The sequence below is a fragment of the Melospiza georgiana genome, chromosome 6 (assembly GCF_028018845.1).
Source record: "Melospiza georgiana isolate bMelGeo1 chromosome 6, bMelGeo1.pri, whole genome shotgun sequence".
Taxonomy (NCBI): Eukaryota; Metazoa; Chordata; class Aves; order Passeriformes; family Passerellidae; genus Melospiza; species Melospiza georgiana.
This window is the reverse complement of record NC_080435.1, coordinates 24,759,786-24,778,066: the sequence shown is the minus strand read 5'-3', so window position 1 is coordinate 24,778,066 and position 18,281 is coordinate 24,759,786. Positions and strand designations below refer to the sequence as shown.

General features: G+C 41.7%; 1 protein-coding gene across 3 annotated transcripts in view; it reads right to left on the bottom strand.

The window, feature by feature from the left end:
- NAV2 (neuron navigator 2) overlaps window positions 1-18,281 on the bottom strand; it is a 368,440-nt gene that overhangs the window by 54,192 nt on the left and 295,967 nt on the right. The window lies entirely within an intron of this gene.

Genomic DNA, 18,281 nt, shown 5'->3' with positions numbered 1-18,281 from the left:
CAAGGAGAGCAACTCCTCAGGACTACCTTCTCCCAGCATGTGATAGCTTCAGCATTTCCCCGTAAATTAGAAATGTCTCACTGCAAGTTTAGGGCAAACAAAACACCAACAAAACAAAAACAAAACCAACTAACCAAAAAACCAACCAACGAAACAAAAAAAGACCTTGCTGGAATCAATTTGAGTGTTAGAACAGAAAGACTCAAAATGATCTAAAAATGGAGCCAGATGCTCCAATTTGTAAAATGCCTGTAAAAGTTAGCTGCTCCAGGAAGAGATTTATATACTGGCTTACAAGAGCTCCATCTCCAAGAACAATGAAGCTGGGACTGAAATATTACCCTGGAAGGAGCTCTATGAAGCTATTTCAGTCCACTGGATAACTATTGCTGGAAATCTGGAAATGTAAATACAGATATATATATATATACACACACATATATCTCATAGGTCATTTGCAAAAGGTTAAGAGCTCATCACCTGGCAGCTCTCTAGCTATTTATAAACTTCAGCTTCAGATTTTGGGAGCTCCAGACTCTCCTCCCTGTTGCATTTCTGTTTGGTCTACAAACTTGTAACAAAGACATTGCAGAGAGCTTTCTGGCTGGGCAGTGAAAGCTTTACTCACAAATGAATATGCTGAGCAGTTAACATTTGCATTTAAACCTGAACTGTCTTAACCTGTGATAAAAGAACTGTGCAAAGAAAGGCAAACTACCTCTGTTTGCTTGAACTTTATTCGTAGCTTCACCACTGACTTGCTATAGCCTTTCTACATAAACCTTGTCAGCTTTGAAATGGAAAGCATTTCATTTTTTCCCACTTAGCACTACAAAACACCTTCCCGCATGACTTTTAATGTTGCTTTAACAATTTTAATTGCTTTTTCTTACTTGGGAGTGCTATGTTCACCCACACCTGGCCTTTAAGGGACCTGAGCACAGCCTGAAGAGCAGCACAATTTGCTGAACCACAAATGAGCGTGGCCACGGGGACATCCTGCCCTGCATGTCACAGGAAGGGTCACAGCTGGCAGCTGCTCCTTGCTGACAGCTCTGCTCCTAGGGAAGGGCTCATCCATGTGTCAGCACAGCCAGTTGTGCCCCTTCTCCCACATCCCTGCGGGTGAGCAACAGCTCCAGCAAGGCAGGAAAGGAAACTTGGGGTGCTCAGCCACTGCTCTGCTGGAACAGGGACAGGGACAGCAGAACACACTGCTGGCCCCTGCCACAGGCTCTTGATGGAGCCCTGGGGTCACATCTCCATCGCCCTTCACATCTCCATCTTCACTGCAGCCAGCCCTGGCTGACCCTCAGGAGTGTCCCAGCCACAGGATGATTCCCAAGATTTCCCAAAGGCTGTTGGATAAACCTGCAGACACTCCAGCTCTTGTGATTGGAAAGGAATGCTGCAGTCTGCAGTGTTGCTGATGCTACAATTCAAAGGAAAGAGATAATTTTTCCCCAGATTCGCCTTCACCTGGAGAAAAGGTGCAATACAAAATAGAAATCCACGTTACAATAAAATTCACAATGTGAGACCTCCTGAATCTGAGAAAGCCAGGCAGGCAAATTTCACACACTAGCTTTATTTGCTGTTTTCAAAGATCTTTTCCAGCATAACTGAATGAAAGATGTGCTGCCCTTGCCAAGAAATGTTAGGGGGGGAATTGAAAATCTGGAAAAGGATTGAAAGATTTTTTTGAAGCACTTTTTAATTTAGAGTAGGCAATTAAATATCACAAGGCAAAATATTGGAAGCCATATTACTTCTAAATTTCAGTTCTGAAAACAGGTCCTATAACTGGCACTTATTTCTCTTTCCAAACCTATCACATAAAGCATTTACAATTCCTAGGCAAGTCTACAAATAAGGTACCAAAATAGTTAATAGAATCACTGAATAAAAAAATATACTTCTTGTTTTCCACAGTTTTGTGTAGCAATTAACTTATTTTCTATTTCTGAACCTATAAAAAATAACAATCATAACAGTAATAATATCATCACGGCCAATGCTTTCTGTGTTTAATAGTTTCGTTTCCTTCTTATGGAGATATGGCAGAGGGCAGAAAAAATATTAAATACAATAATTTTTCTCTGTGTGACTCCCAGTCCCATCTTCAACATATAGGAACTGAAACATTTCATTTTTGAGCACTCACAATTCTTAAACTACCACAGGCCCCAGTTAATCAGCACCTAAAGAATGTGTTTAATGTTAATCATAAGCACTTTTTCTGCCATCAGCCAGTCCTGTTGGCTTCAGTTGGGCAATCTAAGGCATTATGAAAATATTTGAGTGCCCTTCTGAACTGGGACATGTGCCTGAGGACAAAGGTAGAAGCATGCACCTGAATACATTGATGTTGTGGCTTCCCTTCCTGTGTATCCTGGGCTTTAGGTCCTTTATGTTCTGGTGGAAACTATTAAATATGAACTATTCCAACTCTGCGTTTTCACGCTTACTAATCTGTTAGTAAATTTAAGATTAGCTGTTCTGAGGTCTGGAGATAGGTGTCTGGATAGACTTTGGGTGCCACAAGCCAAGCAGCACAGCACTGGTGCCCAAGCTGCTCTGACAAGGCAGGATGTGCAAACCCACATATCTGCCTAAACCCAGAGAGCTTTATTTAACAAATATCACTTCAGCTCAGTCTCTAGCTAGAGAAAACAACAGCATGTAAGAAAACATGAAAACACCTTAAGAAACCAAAAATAATTTTGTAAACCTACATAAACAATGACTGATGCTGCCCTTTGGAACAGCACCAGAAAGGGCTGGCAGAATTCACTGAACTCAGTAAAATAAATGCCAGTGCAAGCCACTTCATGAGCACCCAACAGCTCCAAAGCAATGCAATGAACCCACACATCCTGGTTAAGGCTCCTCCAGGGGACAGGACCAGTTACAATCTGAGGCTTTTGTTTCAGCTGCTCCTGAAACCACCCCAAGCCCTCCACGTAAATCAGCTCATTTTTACCTGGATCCGGTGCCTTGATGGTTAAAGTCAAAAGTGAGGAAGCAGAATGGGGCATCTAACAGCCCTAATTATGGTGCTCTTGGCTCCCAGAGCCCAGATAGCATCTTTGTAATTTACCTGGTGCAATTAAAAATTTCTGATGTCAGCAAAAGTCTACTCAACCCTAACCTGAAATGTTTGGGTTTTCCTTTCTTTATTTGATCAATCACCTGAAACTTTACTTTCATTACTGAAAACTGCAAATTAAAAAAAAAAAAATTAAAATCTTAAAAGTGTATTATATATGAAAATGATACAACCACCCACTTGAAACCCACCCCTGCCACCACTTAAAAACTGCCAGGGTGCTGGCTCCTGCTCTCCATGAAACCAAGCATCCCAAGCAGCTTCCTGAGCCTCCCCTAACCCAGCCCTGCTACTGCACATTGCCCTGGGCAGCCCCAGATCACTGCTCCAAGCTGCTTTTTCAAACAGCTTTGCAAAGCTCTTAGGCTCAGACTTGTATTTTTCCACAGTCTATCAGCACTTTTCCATCTTGCATAATCATCATCCACACAATTGGCTCTCCTCTGTCAACCTGGACAGCAGAGAAGTCATTCTGTGTTCCTCAGGACAGCCCCTCTCAGTGCAGAAATCTTCCCCCTTTGCAAAGGAGTCATTAAAATCCTTCTAAATAAAGCTATTGTTGAAGGCTGAAAATGCACCTTTCTCTACAGATGGGTGTGGAGTTTAATTTTGTTGGATCTTCACCCAAAACCAAAATTACAATGAGCTGCTGAAAAATACATTTGTCCAAGAAAGGGCCTTGGGGGCTCTACAATATTTCAAGTGGAAACATGGCAATTATCCTCTTCTATTTAAAAATTTAACTATTTATGAGTTGATAGGCCAACAACAACAACAACAAAGATCAAGGTACAAAATTATTGAAAATTCACAGCATCTTCAAAGATTTAAAAGGAAAAATTCAATGTGCTATAACATGAGACAGTAAATACCACAGCTTCCACTGTTTTCTCCTGGGATTTCCTACAGCAGTGAGAACTGGGCCAGAAATCCAGAAAGCACACACAGACCTTTGCACAGCTCTCCTTTCAAACTGTTCTGAAACAGAAACATAACCACTTGCAAAAGAATGGATGGAAATCTACCTCAAGAGAAGTTAATGTAATTAATGTGTTTTACACTGCTATTAATCACCCACCTCCCCCGTGTCTCCAGTTTCTCTCTTCTTACATCCCACTATAGGTATTTTAACATAAACCACTTTGTTTCTTCCCAAAAGTGGAGCCCAGGGACAGGACTGTTACCTAAGTCAGACCAAGAAAAGCAAAGCAGGAAAAAAGAACACAGAGCAGTTCCAGTTGTTCTTTCTGGAGCAGAATCTAATCCTTTAAGAGACATTTTTTTGGTGCAGAGTTGAAGTGCTGGAAGTGTGCTGTGAGCTACTCAGACATTTTCATGTTTAGTGACTATTGGAGTTCCTGCCAGCAAACTGAACTGCAGCTCTCTGTCAAGCTCTGTTTAGAATTCATCCAAGATAAGGTTTCAGGATTTACATTTAAAATACCTATTTGTAAAGGGAATAACTCACAGAACAAAATTATTCAGTGTTGAAAAATTTGGCTAAGAAAAGATTTGGAGAAGCTAAAAAACTGCAAATGCTCTTTTCATTTAATCTTCTTAGATCAGTGCTAATAACCTTATAAAAATAACACTAGATTTTATTTTGTCCCTTAAAATCTAACCAGGAATTTGACCAAGCCATTGACAAACTTGAACACAGCTGAGAGCACACACACACAAAGGACCTCCTAAAAATCCGCCTGATCTCAAGGAGTTAGAAAACCCTAAATGTTCATGATCTGATTTGACTTTCCACCGAAACTCATCACATCCTGCTCTGAAGCTGAAATTCCAAAGGTCCCTTCTTCACCTAGACCTTTGCTCCATGGCTGGCTGGGGTCAGCAGCCAGCACAGCTCCATTCAGTTGCAAAACGCCTGACTGGTGGAACTCGTTTTTTTGGCCATTGTTCACAACCAGGGCTCCTCTGGTACCTCCACAGCCTCGGGGAAGGGGAGAAAAGCAAGGCACTGCATGTGACCCAGGTGCTGGAGGAGCTCCCAGCTCAGTCTGCACAATTTACTGTACAAAACTACAACCAGCTGCCTGCCAGCCCCTTTTTCTTGCATTCACAACCCATAAACCGTATTTTCCCAGCTACTATTCTGTCTGAGGACTTGCTGTGTTTGTACAGCTGTTTACAGAGCAGCTCTGCACTGGGTGCACCCCTTGGCCAGCTGCACCCTCACCTCCCTGCTTTGGAAGCCATGGGAGTGATGCTCATCATCCCTGCCCATGTCTGTGTCACTAGGATGACTCTTGAGGAAGCTGGAAACAACATCAGGGTCTTCTGTCACTGACTTAACAGGTCAGTGTTAAACCTCAGTCATCACCTCAAAAAAACGTGCTTTGTTTGTTCTGCCTTTGTTTCCATGACAGTAAGAAGTGCTGAGAAAGTCTTCTAATCCAAGTCAGAAATCCTCGCTTACATACAAAGCCTCGGGTGCCTTCCAGACCAGAAATCCCTGTGAAGTGTCCATGACAGCAATGGACTGAACAAACCAGGGGTGAGGCCAAGCCCAGAGCTCTGTGCACTCAGGGATGACTGCCCCAGCTCCCTGCAGCCCCCAGGGTGAGGGATGAGGGGATGAGGGGATGGGGGGGGAGGCCCCTGGCACAGCCCTGGGTGTGGGTCACCACTGCAGTGTGCCTGCAGCTCCTCTCAGCCAGGTCCCAGCCCAAACACTCCTCACCCCAGGCACACAGAGCTTTCTCACCCTGCCTCACAAACCAGTACTTTCCTCTTACTACTTACTTACATCTCCCCCAAAAGCAGGCAGACAAGGTGGCCTGCCCAGGGGATGGAGAGCTGTGAAAACCAATGACTTGGTTGTGCAGGTTTCTCACTATTTACTTTTTTCTTACTATTCACTTACTTCTCCCCCAAAAGCAGATACTGGGTCACATCACCTCCTTGTACAAAGACACAATTTAGCACTTAAAGAAGGGGGAAGCATCCTCTGAACACAGTGACAGTTTCTGACACCCACCTCAAGCTCCTCCAACCCTGGGCTGAGCTGGTGAGAGCTCAGCAGCTCACCAGCACTCACTGGTACCTGGCAGAGGCTCCAAAACATAATAAAAACAGGGTTAAACACCGAGAAGAAAAAGAATAGATTAGATAAATTCTTACAGGAATGATGGAACAAAAACATGGCTCCTTTTCTTCCCATCTTCTTCTAATCCACCCTAACACTGTAACTCCACAAATTTTCATGTCTGCAGTCTGTAACCCCAAGCAAGAAACACAGGCACAAACTGAAGGCAATACATATATATGCACAAAACCTCAAAGCAATTCTGCTTTCCCCTGCTCTTCTACAAAAGCTCCTTCATAAATTGACCACGGCCAAGACCTGTGCACAGCACAAGTGATTTCACACCTGAGAACTGCTCCGGTCTCACAGCAGCATCAGCTGCAGCTGAGCACATGGAGACAAAGATAATGCACACGGCTGTCCCATCAGGAAAAAAGGAGAAAAACATCAGAAATTGTCTTTCTGAAGGCATGACAGCCTGCTGAAATACGCCTTAAAATAAATGCTGAACTTGGCAATAAAAATGTGTTAATTTGATCACAGGGCACAGCACCATCACTCAGGAAACCAAACCACTGAAAAACAACAGTTGTTATCCCACCAGTGATTTACAGAACAAACAGGCACATAATCAAGTCTAATGTTTTATTCTTTGCTGCTGGGAAGATGTCAGCTACTACCAACCCTGGAAGCAGTTTTTGTCCTAGCAGAACTGCAACACACTGGATAGTAACTCCTGGTCCATGGGAGCCTTTAAAACTAGGCTCATTTGGAAGGAACTACAAAAAGGAATGAGATCTTAAAACCTTACTCAGACAAATGAGGAAGCCAGCAGAAATTTGCACAGGAGTGAGAATAAGAACTGGATATTATGCACTAAAAGCAAGTGCACTCTGGGCTGGGATCTGGCCTGAAACAGACTCACACACGCCTTTGTTTCCTTGCAGGGTGAGCTCATTCCCACAGAGGCTCCTCCTTTGCACAGAAACCAGACTTAGAGTGCTAAAATATAACAAAGCCCCATAGTTTTCTGAGGCTAAAAGCCTGAAACACTACTGGAAAGATAGCCAGCTAGATTGCAACCTTTGAGTATCAATAAACCTCACAGAATCACAAAATGAAGGCAGAAAAAGCAGACACAGCAATAGCTGTCAGTCCTCACATAGGAAATTTTCTACCATGTTATTCAAATATTTGCAATCTATTAAAAATGTATTGATTTCATGCAGCATACAGAGATTGAAAAGAAGCAGTGCAGGGAGAAAGCTGCTCAGATTTATCCATCATCCAAAGTGTTTCCACTGCCACCAGTATTTGCAGAGCTAAACCTCCTTACTCAGAGGTGCAACACAACACACTCCCGTGTTTCTAAAAGTGCACAAAATCTCTTACCTTGCAATATTCCCCAACCAAAGCACTTCTCCACCTTGCTGCCCATGAAGAACTCCAGGAAAGGGGCTCAGATTTATTTTGCAGGTTGATACCTTCATTAGGCTACCATCCAATGCCCCCCCTTAAATAAACCAGCCTGTAACTTGACTATCTAGGAAGAAACTTGGAAAAAAAAAGTTGGAGCAAGGTTGTTTTTCAACAGAGACCTCCACACGAGCCAGCAGCTCTGAGAGACACTGCAAAGCACAACCCAGCTAGAAGGTGATCATCAGAAACTTCCCCTGGAAAGAAATCTGATCCCTCAACAAGATTAACCTCTGAAGTGCTGGAAAAGCAGAGGTCAGGGCTCAGTGCTGGCCCTGTGTGAAAGCTGGGAGCTGATGCGGTGGCCAGGCAGGTCAGGAACCCCGTCCCACCAAGGAGCAGCTCCACCAGCAGCCCTGCCCTGGGGGTGCCCAATGGCACCGAGTGATCCCAGCTGAAGGATGAACTCCTCCGAAAGCATTTCCCCACTCTGCTCCACAGAGGGGTGCAACAACGGGACTGCTGAAGCAAGTATTGTGAATGTAGCAGCAGACATACCTAAAATGTTTTAATACAAAAGATTTGGAACACTGGCAATTTTTTTTTAATTTTTTTTTTTTTTAATGCGGGGGGAGTGGTGGTATAGAAAAACATTTTCAATAAGAATGGTAAAGAAAACAGCAATTTATCCACTGGTATCTCCAGTTAAGAACTTAAGAAACTGAGACAAGATATGTAATATTAATCTGACTTTCCTTTATTTAGCACTATAGAGCAAGGGGGGCTTATTATTTCCCCTTATTTCAAACAGAATAAAGATGGCTATTTAGAAATGTGAGGGTGATTAAAAAAAATCTGGTGGTTAACATTCAGAATTCTTATTTTAGTCTAATATAAATATTTTCTGACAGGATTCTACCAAGACCTCTGCATTCTGATGAACATGTGGAATTTTTTAGATTTTTTTTCTAGTATGGGAAATCACACCAGCTGAGTAGTGCCAGGATTTCTGTTGCCAGCAAGATCACCTGCAAGGGATCCTGTTCTGGAAAGGAGCTGGGAAGCATTTAGGATGGAGAAAATGGACAAGACATGATGCTGTTGCCTTAGCCTCACCTGAAGAAAATCGTGGATCATTCAGCCCAAAACCAAAAAGAAAAGTAGGAAGTGAAAAGTCAACTACACCATTATATATTTATTAACTCAGCTTGAGTACCCTTGTCTTAAATGAGCACAACACTGCAACGTTGGTTGAAAGAGTTAAAATGCAAGAATTCAAAGGTTATAAAACAAAGACTTTGTGGAGATACTCTGCTGCCAAAACCTTCAAATAAATGAGTCTCAGTCTGAGCTTGCCTTCTTACACTGGAGCCTGTATTTTAGTGGCTACTGTGTAACTATGGCAACACAGAGGACGGGTAATTTAGAGGCTGGTGGATGTGACAACTTGCAATTTTGAACAATGCTAATAATAAAAGTGGCTTGGGAAAAGCATAATTTAACACAAACGTTTGTGGTTCAAAATTAAAAAGGCCTGTTCACTTAATTTTAAAAATTTTTAGATTTTTTTTTCAGCCGGATGATTACCTATATTATGTTAGTCTGATGATTAAAAAAAGGTAGTAATATGACTCTTGTGCTTTTTGGTTCATCTGCACCTTAGAGTGCAGCCAACCCACCCCCTCTGTGATGTGCAAATGCAAAGCTGCTGATGTCACATCTTTGCTGAAGATTAGACAAGAATCACAGGGCTTTTTTAAAAGAAAGCTATGTATTGCCCATAGAGAAAGAGGGAGAAGGTCCTCATGGAATGTTATTTCTCCTTTTTTTGCCTCTGGTGCATTCTAACCACTACCCTTTATCAAAGAATCCTGCAAACTGCTTCTCATTCTTTATTTTAATTGCTGAATAGTGAGCAGAAATAATGCTCAGATATGACAGGTACTTAAAAGAACCACAACTGCAACAGTAAAGCTTTCTATTCTTCCCTAACACCCTTCCTGTCCTCCTTTCACAAGTGATGTTTCTCAATTATCTGCCCATGCAGTTGTACAGGAAATCAGGGACTGACCCACTGCTAATGGCAAGTAAGAATAGCCAGAAATACTCAATTAAAAAAAAAAATCAAATCTGACATTGTAATCTAGGGGAAAAATAAAAATCAGGACACTGCATCTGTTGAATCACCAGCTCCAAATAAAGCCAAATTCACAATATTAAGGAACAGCAGTGTACTAACATCCACCTACAGCCCCACTGTCCTTCCCTTCCCTGGCAGTCCTTCCACTGCAAAGGAGGGATTCTGCAATGTAATACCCATAAGGCTAAATGCAGAGGGATACTTCCAGATGAATTTTACATGTAGCAATAATCACAGTTTTATGGGTCAGGAAGTTCAGAAGATTAGTGTGTTATGGCTGCAGTGCACAAAAGCGTTTGTGTTAGAAGTTTCACATAGCAATGGGGTGAGATAAGCTGTGAACAGCTTCACATCAAGTTCTTTTATGGTAGTTAAAGTTGGGGAGAAGTAAAGAGACCCCACAGTATTGATTTACCTAAAGAACAGCTGCTCAGAAAAGGCTGCAAATTGTCCTAATATCAATGCCATAAAATCACTGCACCTCCAAGCCCTGGTGCCTTCCCCCACTCCCGTGTGCTATTGCCATTAACTCAGGCACAGCTGTGACCCTGGGCAGAAGGGAACTCACTCTGCTTGCAGCACAACAAAAACTTATCACAGAAATGCCTCATTCCATTTCATTTGCGAGGGCCCAAACCCACAATTACAGGTTTGCATTCTAGGTTAAGGCAGCTCAAATCTTGCTGCATTTCAAATACTCCCTTGGAGAACGCCAGAATGCCTGAAAATTGTGGGTTTATTGCAATACATCAAATCCTTCTTGTTTTTGTTCCTCAGTAGCTGAGATTTGTTAGTTAGAACCTTATTTGATAACTGGAATGATTACAAAAGTAACACAAGCAGCATTTAAAGACATCCCACTGCAGAGTCCTTGGAACCTGCTGGATAATGTGTGGCATGAGGCATCTGCCACATCTTGCCTGGGAGAGACTCCATCACCACTGGGTAAACCAATGTCTTAAAATGATCTCTACAGCAATTTTTTAATACTTGTTTTTCACTTCTTTCCTCCTAAAGGACATTAAGATTTTTTTAATTTTAAAAAAGCCCAACATTTGTAACAAAACGTATTCTGAACAGACTCAAACATGCTTTTGAACACACTTCTATCCTTTGAAGCAGAGCACATGGAACAAAAATACACCATTTTAGAGCGCTTTCATTGATTATCTGCATGAGAAAATAAAAGCAGGATTACAGAAGCACTGCTGCACCATTACAACTCTTACACATGATACTACAGGGCTACAACTCTATGTAACTACCTAAACAAATGACCTTTGCATTAAATTAAATGTTTAAAAAAATCAAACAAAAACAACAAAGAAGCCCGAACTTACTGAACTGGTGTGTAATTGTTAATCCTAGGAAGGTATTTCTACCTAAAATCAGAGGAACACTGGCAGCAGCATAAACTCTCAGGAGGAGGTATAATAGAAAATAAACTCTAGCTGCTACACCATGTGGGTTTTCAGTTAGGTTCCAAAGGGAGCTTGGAAGACAGGAAAAGTAGGACTGGAAAATGAAGCTTCATTTTGAATTCCTCTTATTCTTCAGAGGCACTGAGTTTGCAGACTGACCGGGATATGTGCTCTGAAACACTCCTCACATCCTTAAATCTCAATGGGAAGAACCCTCTGTTGCCTCAGGCTTTCCTGAGAGCAGATAATTACATTATGGTGGTGCTGTGTGGATTTATTTATTTTTATAAGTGAGCACATGAAGTGCAGTGTACTTTGGGCTTTTGTTTAAATCACTCAGATGGCATCACACAGAAGAAAGTAAAAAGGAACCATCAGTGAGTGCTGCTGCATGGGCATGTATTGTAATGCATAGGAAATGGGGAAAGGGGATTCTGACCCCCAGGAGACTGAATTTGAGCAGAAAACTCAAAAATACAGGGTATATTTACATTAATATAAATATATTAATAATTATTGCACAGTGTGAGATAGACTTAGCATCCCCCTCCAAGGAGCTGCTTTTCACTGAGCAACCATTAAAGAATGCCCCAGTTTCCTCCAACAAGGTGAGATCCATGCCTGGTGGAGGAGAAAAGACTATTTGTGTGTGTGAGGTGTATGATTAAAAATGTACTTCAAAGATTGTTTAAGAAATGCCAGTATCCTGCACAGAGCACTTGTGTGACACAGTTGTGAGGCAAACTTTTCACTATGCCCACTTCCAATGAATAAGCACATCAGAGTGAGAAACACTGTGAAATGGCCACTTTCTAAAAAGAAAAAAAGGCAGGGAACTGGAGAAAACCCAATAAAAATTGGGGATACTGAACAGCAATCTAGCTTGCATATCCTTATCTGACAGGAATTCCAAATGAATGCTGAATCCAGGGCTTATACTTGGATGATCCAAAATGTTTCTATATTTAAACACATTACCAAGTCTCAAACTCCTTGAGTGAGAAATATTACCAACATATTAACTATGCACACATGTATTTGCTTTTGCATCTATGATGTCTAGGCTAATATTTCCAGATATAACAAATAAACCAGACTAAAATTATATGAGACAATCAGCCCATTAGTAAGAACAGTCGATGTAAAATGGACAAAAATCTGATCCTAAAGTGCAGTTAACATGGTGAAACACAAAATGAGGCATCATTACCATTGTTTTAAATGCAGTTTTCTTCATCTTCTTCTCCAAACTATAAAAATCAGTGCTCCTTCCAAATAACATAACACTGCCAAGCATGATTTTAACACACATGCCACTCACTAAGGAAAAAAATGTCATTCTTCCAATCTAGGTTGCTGAATGGAGTAACAGGAACTGCTACAACTTTCTAGGATTTAACTGTCTCCTGCAAACATTAAAGTTTTAAGTTTCATCCCCACCAAATGGAATTATAAACATGGTGCAGCTGGCATGAATCCTCTTTCCCAGGACTCTTTGGGGTCAATCTATGACAGATGTCCATATTTCATTTACAGTTTGTTTTCTGAGCTTTCTAACATCATGTCTGTGCAACAAGCAATAGAGTGGAGAACAGAAACAGACATGAAAGAAGCTGTACAAATCATCACCTAGGAGCAGTGAGGCAGAGAACAGCTCAGAAAGAGGGAAAATGTGAATTGCAGGTTCTGTTTTGGCCAGCAGGCACAGGGCTCTGTGTCAGAGCATGCATTCAGCCCAAGAAGGATATGCCAAGGGTGACAGGTACAGAATTAGATATTTCTGACTGAACAGGCAGCTCCCCAAGTTGTTGTAGTACGGTTTTGAGAAGCCCTATGAAACTTGATTTAACCTGCCTACCCACACTCCCCCAATAAAACACTAAAATCATTACTGTGAAATCAATAGCAGTCATTAACCATGGCAGGGCACCCACTGTAAAACCACTGCTGTCATCTGTATGTATCTTGATCAGTTATGATCAATAGAGTTTACCCATCTTAATTGCTTCAGCCTTCCCCTAATTAGAGCTGTCTCTGAATTTACAGTTGTTTATTGTTGCTGTGGATGTTTTTAAGCTTGCACATCCCACCAGAAACTCATTTATTCTAATGAAAATACCACTACTACATCAAGCTACAAAGCATCATTGTAGCGTTGCAAATCCTCTGTCTCACTGAGTCTATAAACATTCCAACCATATAAACACTTCAACTGCATAATCTGCAAAGAACAGAGACACAAACTCTCAACTTCAACAAAAAATTATTTTCCTTCAGTTTTGAGAGTCCATTTGTGTTTTTTCTTATAAAACAAAAGAATCTACTCCACCCATCCTACACCAGGATGTTCCAAAGTCTGTATCTGAGCCAAAAGGCATCATTCCTTCTCAGGTTACCTTGCAAAGTATTTCACTCTTTTGGATGTGCTTTTTCGTGTGAATTGGTTTTTTTTTGTTGTTTTTTTTTGGTTTTTTTTTTTTTTTAATTATTTTTTCTGTCCATCAAATAGACTAACTTGCCATTTCCAAATTCATAGTAGATTCTTAATGAAATACAGAATTTTGGACATTTCCCCTCCCTGCCACTGTTATCTATGCTTGGTTATGTAAACTAAGGGGTTTTTAGATTTATAATATTCCTAATACAAAATTAACTGACTCAAACCACTTACCTACAAGACAGCAGCTCTAACAGTGCATACTTTTAAACAAAAGTTTCACCTAGCTCTCATGTATTGTTTAAAATGCTGACAACTCATGACTCATTGCTCTAGAAACAAAATAGAAGTTCTTAATTAAGCAGCAAAAAAGCCCAAGCATAAACGATAAGGCACTAAATTTAAAGTAATGTTTAAAAATTGCAGCTGATTATTAAAATATTTAAATATTTTATTTAAATATTTTAAAACACAGCTGCGTGTTCTCCACGAAACTCCTTATCTCAAACATCTGTGGTACACACAACCTGCCCAGGTGAACTTCTGGCCTCAGCTAAGCCCTAACAAAATCACAGCTGAAAATCACCTGAGAATGGTCCTTCAGCTCAGCTGCATTTCACAGAGCTACCCAGCTCCACAGGGGCTTGACTGGACAAAAATTCAGCTGCCAGCCTTGCTTTTAGCTAAAGGTCAACTTTTTACCTACTCCAGCAGCTGCACTGCTCAAAGATGACTTACACATAGAGAAAACACTGCCCTTGCAAATATAAACACAACAATGAAACCTCCTGCCCTTGCTGGCCAGAAGATACACACGATTAGATTGCAGTAGGACAGGGGAAAACTGATGGCAATAATGGAGAGCTACTGCATGAAACAGAAAACAGAGCTGTGTTCTTTTGAAACAGAACTAACTCCAAATGCCTGTGCCTTGTAGGGGCCAGATTATCTGATGCTTGATGTTGTTTTCTGATACCTGAAAAATTAACCGGGTAATGAACTTTTATATTTTGTTGTTACAGTTTCCTCACAGGTAAATATTTCTTTCATATACCTTATGAACTATGTTAAATATTTAGTCTGAATGCCATATAACCCGATAAGCATTTTTTCCAGAGGGTAACTCTGCCCACATTATCTATCCCATCTCTCCAAAGAGCCAGGTCGAGCCTGTTTGACCCTCCTCCCCCAACTCAGAACAAAACTACTAAATTCTGTGCTCCAGTGAAAGGTGCAGCAATGTTCACAAGCATGCACCTAGCAATTAACCAACAAGGGGTTAATTATTATCGTGCCTCACAGCATTATCAGGCAACCTTTTGTTTCTTTTTATTTTCTTTACAATCAGGTGCAAGGACAGATGTTGTCAGAGCCAGAAGTGACACTAATCCTGGGCTTCTCCCGCAATTGCCCCTGGTATTCCTGCTTATCTCAGGCCTGTCTGGCTCTTTATTCTATCAGCTATTTATTTGCACGTGAAAACACTGCAATATTCATTTCCATGCTGCATCATTTTACACATGAAAATGATGAAGACAAGACCTAAGAGTGCATTACTGGCTGTGTGCACAGCGTAATTAACATGCACATGATCTGTATGCAAATCATGTCATTGGAAATAGTGACTATTAGCATAACAAGTGCTTATTATTTATTGAGATGCAACTCGAGCAGGCATCCTGCTGGGGCCTGACTTCCTCAGTCACAACGGCACCACCTTTTCTTTCTTTTCTTTCTTTGGCACCACCTTTTCTTCCTTGTTTCCACATTCTCCTCTCTCCTGCTGCTGACCAGCACAGCAAACAGGGATCCTCCCTCCTGAGCCTTCCTCTAGGGCTGGAAGCCTTGAGTGCTGAATTACCCTCGAACTCCTGCCCAAACCACCCCTTCCTTCACCCATTATCTCATTCCCAACTGATAACAAGTTTGAAGCAGCACCCAGGCTTCTTTCTCTATTCTTTTTTTTTTTTTTTTTTTTTTTAAGGAATAAAATGTGAGAAAACAAAAGCTCAACTGTGCAAAGTCATAAACCTTTCCCAATATCATGCCTACTCCTCCTATCCCACTTTAGAAGAATTTAACCTTTTAATTGTCCCAGCCATGAAATATAACAGGAAAACATAAATAAAATATAATAGTAATAGTAAAATATAATAGTAAACACAATTTTAGTATTTTTCAGCAGGTGAGCAAGGGTTGCTTGCTGGATTATTTCATCAGCTGTGCCTGCTGAGAGCTCTGGGTCACTGCTGCCAGCACTGCCTCCCTGCTCCACTCCCTACCCCACTGAATTCCCAGGCTCTCTGCAGCACTCCTTAACCTTCCCCAGTATTTCTGTGAGAGCAAAACCTTGCAAAACTCTTCCTGGCCCAGCAATCCCTTCCCCAGCCCAGTTTGTTCCCTCAGAGGCTACACCCGCTGCTTCAGAGATGGCTGTGTTACAGAAATGAACTAATTAGCAGGGGGAATGAGTTCAATTATTTATCACTTTGCCAAAAACTGACATCTTTGGCCTGAAATTTTCCAAGCTGCATGCCAACCTAAGGATTGACTTTGGTCTTGGTTAAAAACAAAACAATTCTTGAGAATCGTTAGAAAACAAGACATGATTTTTCTTTTGAGTTGTACTGATCTTCCCTGAGATTTTTCTATTGAGTTGTACTGATCTTCCCTGCAATACAAAATACTTATTTGGTTCTGGAGGGCCCTGGAGGACAAGAGAGGGTAAGACATGAAAAGGGAAGCCGAGAATGTGAAGAGCAACTGGAAAAAAGAAAAGGAAAGTGAAAACCAATTTAGATGGAAAGTCTGGAGCTGAATATGTTGGGCCTGCTGGAGGTGGTTCACTGCTCTACAGTACTAAATGGCTGTAACTCAGGGAACCAGCACAGAATCATACAACACTTTGGGTTCAAAGGGCTCTTAAAGATCATCTCATTCACCCCCACTGCCATGGGCAGGGCCACCTTCCACTAGACCAGGTTGCTATGGACCCCTTCCAGCCTGGCCTTGAACATTTCCAGGGATAAACATTCACAGCCCAGGGCCCCACCACCCTCACAGTAAAGAATTTCTACCAAATATCCCTTCCAAACCCACCCTGTCAGAGTGCAGCCACTCCCCCTTGTTCAAGTCCCTCTCCCGAAGCCCCTTTAGGCACTGAAGGGACTCTGAGCCCTCCCTGGAGCCCCTTTAGGCACTGAAGGGACTCTGAGCTCTCTCTGCAGCCCCTTTAGGCACTGAAGGGACTCTCAGCTCTCCCTGGAGCCCCTTTAGGCACTGAAGGGACTCTCAGCTCTCCCTGGAGCCCCTTTAGGCACTGAAGGGACTCTCAGCTCTCCCTGGAGCCCCTTTAGGCACTGAAGGGACTCTCAGCCCTCCCTGGAGCCTTCTCTTCTCCAGGCTGAACAACCACAGCTCTCTCAGTCTGTCTTGGTCAGAGACACCTTTACACCACAGTGGTGGCACAAACACAGCTGAGAAGTGACCAGAAATGTCAAGAAGTGGCTGGAATCCTGTCAGAAATGTATTTTGTTAGGAAGAGGCTTTAAGGCACTGCCACACTATCTCCGGTTCAGCAAGCTTTTAGCTAAAGCCCTCAAACTGCCAGCTCTGCTACTGCTAGAGCAAACATCTCTGCTTTAGAGAAATTTGGAATTTTTTTTATTAAATATCCTGTTGGTTAATGAAAAAATGTGGCTTCACAACACTAAGACAACTCCCTTGGACCCCTGTTAATTTTCATAGTTAAATTAGCTGGGGGAGATGTGGGAGTTCAAACACTTCAACCTGAATTCTTTCCATCCCACTTCCTGTTCTGATAGCTCCACAATAGTCAAGAGTCCAATCAACACCTTTCAGTATCTTATGTTGATATTATTTCCAGCAAATAATTTGGCAGGAGAGACAGCGAGAAATATTCTTAAAGAAACAACCCTGACACAGGAAGCCAAAACAGAGATCCTCGCTCCAGTCAGGCACAGTAGCGACCTCAACTAAACTTTGCACATTGTGACCTTAATCACTGCATCACCACTCTGTAAGCAAAAAAACAAGACCCAAGCCCTTATTTTCTGTTTTACCCATGTACAATAATGAAATAATTCTAAGCCAGCCTCTCATTTCTCTGTCCTATTTCAACATGGGCAGAGTGCAGCCATCTGGTTAAGGCTGAGCTGTCAAATGGTGGCTCACTTTGCTATCAGAGACCTGAACTAGGACTGATAAGCACAGCTCTGTTTCAGTGAATTCCTCTAGAATTAAGGAGTGGTCATTGGATATATTTGTTTGGAGACTTCAATGAACTGAACCGCATACAGGGGAAGAGAGGATGAAAGGACAGAAGTCAGGTGTATCCTGCCCTCCCCCCAGTTAAAAAACCAGATTACTAATTAGATTAATGCACACACTCATATTTAGCATTTTAACAGGCACACCTAAGAAAATGAAGGAACTCCTTGCCTTTGAGATTAATAAAGAAATAAACAAAGATTCATCTGGAAACCCCCTTCTTGGCTATTCCCTCCACTTTCCCTCTAATGTGTGATTGTGCTTTGGTTCAAATAGATTTTTAAAGAAACAAGGAACAGAGTTCTCAGAGATTAGTTTATAAGATAGTAAGCCCACAGAGGCTTTTCTTCTAAGGACCCTGTTCTTCTTGTCTGCCTTGAATCCATTCTAGTAAAGTTACAGCTACAGTTCACTAGTGTCCCTGAAAATGT